Raw genomic sequence first — 4,687 nt, forward strand, 5'->3', positions numbered from 1 at the left:
TTTGGATAAATGCCTAAGAGTGGAGTTGCTGGTTCTTGTGGTAGGTTTATTGCCATTTTTCTGAGGAATCTCCATACTGATTTCCAAAGTGGCTGAATGAATTGGCACTCCCACCAGCAATGGAGGTGTGTCCTGCTTTCACCACATCCACTCCAGCATAAATTGTCATTGGTGTTTTTGATTTTAGCCATTCTGACAGGAGTGAGATGGTATCTCAGAGTTGTTTTGATTTGCATTTCCCGGATGGTTAAGGATGTTGAGCACTTTCTCAAGTGCCTCTCAGCCATTTTAGACTCCTCTATTGAAAATTCTCTATTTAGTTCTGCAGCCCACTTTTTAATTGTGTCCTTTGATGTTTTGGAAAATTGCATCTTGAGATCTTTGTAAATTTTGGAGATCAACCCTCTGTCAGATGTGGGATTAGTAAATATTTTTTCCCATTCTGTGGGCTGCCTTTTTGTCTTGCTGACTGTAACCTTTGCCTTACAGAAGCTTCTCAGTTTCAGGAGTTCCCATTTATTAATTGTTGTTCTTACTGTGGTGTTATTTTCAAGAAACTATCTCCTGTACCAATTCGTTCAAGGATGCCACACACTTTCTCCTCTAAGAGGTTCAGTGTGGCTGGATTTATGTTGAGGTCTTTGATCCATTTGGACTTAAGTTTTGTGCATGGCGATAAACAAGGATCGATCCACATTCTTCTACATGCCAGCCTCCAGTTATGCCAGCATAATTTGTTGGAAATGCTTTTTATTCCACTGTATATTTTTAGCTTCTTTGTGAAAGATCAGATGTTCATACGTGTGTAGGTTAATATCCGGGTTTTCAATTCAATTCCATTGGTCTACCTGTCTATTTTTATGCCAATACCAAGCTGTTTTCAGGACTATAGCTCTATAGTTGAGGTCAGGGATGGCGGTGCCTCCGTATGTTACCTTGTTGAACAGAGTTGTTTTGGCAATCCTGGGTCTTTTGTTTTTCCATACAAAATTGATTATTTTTCTTCCAAGGTCTGTGAAGAATTGTGCTGGGATTTTAATGGGGATTGCATTGAATCTGTAGATTGCTTTTGTCAGGATTGCCATTTTTACTACATTGATCCTACCTATCCAAGAGCATGGGAGATCTTTCCATTTTCTGAGGGCTTCTTTAAATTCTTTGTTTAAAGATTCAAAGTTCTTGTGATACAGGTCTTTCACTAGTTTGGCTAGTATTACCCCAAGGTATTTTATGTTGTTTGTGGCAATTGTAAAGGGTGATGTTTCTCTGATTTCTTTTTCAGCCCTTTTATAATCTGTATATAGTAGGGCTACTGATTTTCTTGAGTTGATCTTGGAGCCTGCCACTTTGCTGAAGGTGTTAATCAGCTGTAAGAGTTCCCTGGTAGAGTTCTTTGGGTCATTGATGTAAACTATTATATCATCTGCAAACAATGAATGTTTGACCTCTTCCTTCTCAACTTGTGTCCCCTTGACCCCCTTTGTTGTCATATGGCAATGGCTAGAACTTCAAGTACCATGTTGAAAAGGTATGGAGAGAGTGGACAGCCTTGTTTTGTTCCTGATTTTAGAGGAATTGTGTTGAGTTTCTGTCCATTTAGTTTGGTGTTGGTTGTTGGTTTACTGTATATAGCTTTCATTATGTTTAAGTATGTCCCTGTTATCCCAGATCTCTCCAAGACCTTTATAATGAAGGGGTGTTGGATTTTGTCAAAGGCTTTTTCAGCATCTAGTGAGATGATCATGTGATTTTTGTTTTTCAGCTTGTTTATATGGTGGGTTACGTTGATGATTTTCGTATGTTGAACCATCCCTGCATCCCTGGGTTGATACCTACTTGATCATGTTGAATGATTGTTTTGATGTGTTCTTGGAACCAATTTGCCAGTATTTTTTGAGTACTTCTGCATCAATGTTCATGAGGGATATTGGTCTGAAGTTCTCTTTCTTAGTTGTGTCTTTGTGTGGTTTGAGGATCAAGGTTATTGAAGCCTCATAGAAAGAGTTTGGCAAAGACCCTTCTGCTTCTATTGTGTGGAATACTTTGAGAAGAATTGGTATAAGCTGTTCTTTGAATTTCTGGTAGAATTCTGCACTGAGGCCATCTGGACCAGGACTTTTTTTGGTTGGGAGACTTTTAGTTACTGCTTCTATTTCCATAGGTGTTATAGGTATATTTAAATTGCTTATCTGTTCTTGATTTGGTTTTGACAAGTGATAGGTATCCAGGAAGTCATCCATTTCCTTTAAATTTTCGATTTTGTGGAGTACAGGTTTTCAAAGTATGACATGGATTTCCTCAGAGTCTGTTGTTATGTCCCCCTTTTCATTTCTGATTTTGTTAATTTGCATGTTCACTCTCTGCTGTTTGGTAAGTTTGGACAAAGGTTTGTCTATCTTGTTGAGTTTCTCAAAGAACCAACTCTTGTATTGATTCTTTGTACTCTTTTCCCAGTTTCTTCTTTATTGATTTCAGCCCTCAATTTGATTGTTTCCTGGTGTCTACACCTCCTGGGGGGAGTTTGCTTCTTTGTGTTCTAGAGCTTTCAGCTGTGCTGTTAATTCTCTAGTATAACTGTTCTCCAGTTTCTTTTTTTTTAATTTTTTTTATATTTTATTTTCCAGTTTAAATTTAGATAAGAAACGAGGTTGCTTCACAAGTCAGTTCCAGGTCCCTCTCCCATTCCCTCCCCTCCTCCCGTGCCCTCCCCCAACCCCCCCCTGGGGGTGGCAATAGTCTGAAAAATATGGAATGCTTCACGAATTTGCGTGTCATCCTTGCGCAGGGGCCATGCTAATTTTCTCTGTATCGTTCCAATTTTAGTATATGTGCTGCCGAAGCGAGCACCCTCCAGTTTCTTCATGTGAGTAAATAGTGCTATGAACTTTCCCCATAGCACTGCTTTCAAAGTGTCTCATAGGTTTGGGTATGTTGTGTCTTCATTCTCATTGAATTCGAGGAAGTCTTTAATTTCTTTTTTTATTTCTTCTTTGACCCAGGGATGGTGCTGTTGATCATTATTCAATTTCCATGAGTTTGTAGGTTTTCTGCAATTTGTGTTGTTGTTGAAATCTAATTTTAAAGCATGGTGATCTGATAAGATGAATGGAGTTATTCCCAAAATTGCAAGAAGCAGTGTAAACACTACAAGGGTTGAAAACTGAAATAGAGACAATAAAAAAACACAATCTGAAGAAAGACAGAAAATAGAAAAGCTGGGCAAACAGGTACTACCAATACAAACATTACCAACAGAATAGAAGAGATGGAAGAGAGAATCTCAAGTGTTGAAAATACACTAGGAGAAACGGATTCATCAACCAAAGAAAACCTTAAGTCCCACAAATCCTTAACACAAAACATCCAGAAAATATGGGACACCATGAAAAGAGCAAACCTAAGAATAATAGGTGTAGAAGAAGGAGAAGAAAACCACCTCAAAGGGGCAGAAGACATATTCAACAAAATCACAGAAGAAAACTTTCCCAACCTTAAGAAAGACATGCCAATGAAGGTATAAGAAGCTTACAGAACACTAAATAGAGTGGACCACAAAAAAATTTCCCTAACCACATAATAATCAAAACCCCAAATATACAGAATAAAGAAAGAATATTTAGAGCAGCTAAGGAAAAATGTCAAGTAACATATAAAGGCAGACCTATCAGAATTACACTTGATTTCTCCATGGAAACTCTGAAAGCCAGAAGGTCCTGGATAGATATTCTACCTACACTAAGAGACCATGGATGCCATCCCAGACTACTATACCGGGCAAAGCTCTCAATCACTATAGACGGAGTAAACAAGATATTCCATGGCAAAACTAGATTCAAGCAATATGTATCCACTAACCCAGCCCTACAGAAAATTTTGGAAGCAAAACTCCAACCCAAGGAAGCTAACTACAACCAGAAAAACATAGGCATTAGAGAAACCCTCTCTACCAACAGCCAAAAGAACAAAGGGGTGAAAGTGCACATATAATTCCACCAACAACAACCATTGCAAATCGAAGAAGGATGAGCAATCAATGGTGATTAATATCCCTCAACATTAATGGCCTTATCTCACCCATGAAAAGACACATGCTAGCTGAATGGCTTCGAAGACAGAACCCTTCCTTCTGCTGCATACAAGAAACACACCTCACCCTCAAAGACAGACATTACCTGAGAGTTAAAGGTTGGGAAAACATTTTTCAATCCAATGGACACAAGAAACAAGCAGGGGTAGCATTCCTAATATCTAACAATCTAGACTTTAAAATAAAATCAATCAAAAGAGATGAAGGAGGTCATTACATACTCATTACAGGTAAAACCCACCAAGATGAAGTGTCTATCCTGAACATCTATGCCCCAAATTCAAAGGCATCCACATTCGTAAAAGAAACATTATTAGAACTTTAATCATATCTAAATCCCCACACAGTTATAGTGGGAGATTTCAACACACCACTCTCACCACTAGACAGGAATACCAGACAGAAACTCAACAAAGAAGCAAAGGTTCTAATAGAAGTGATGACCCAACTGGGATTAACAGACATCTACAGAACATTTCATCCACATAAAAAAGAATATACCTTCTTCTCACCACCACATGGAACCTTCTCAAAAATCGACCACATACTTGGCAACATATCAAACCTCATCAGATTTTGAAATTTTTAAACATGTAGTTT

General features: G+C 38.3%; 1 non-coding gene across 1 annotated transcript; it reads right to left on the reverse strand.

Annotated features, from left to right (window-relative positions):
- Positions 1-2,740: 2,740 nt before the first annotated feature.
- Positions 2,741-2,847, reverse strand: LOC121141059. Its single transcript, XR_005877997.1, has one exon. It is a non-coding gene; the product is annotated as a U6 spliceosomal RNA (small nuclear RNA).
- Between the last annotated feature and the right edge of the window lie 1,840 nt (positions 2,848-4,687).

This window comes from Mesocricetus auratus, unplaced genomic scaffold (assembly GCF_017639785.1).
Source record: "Mesocricetus auratus isolate SY011 unplaced genomic scaffold, BCM_Maur_2.0 Super-Scaffold_100006, whole genome shotgun sequence".
Lineage (NCBI taxonomy): Eukaryota > Metazoa > Chordata > Mammalia > Rodentia > Cricetidae > Mesocricetus > Mesocricetus auratus.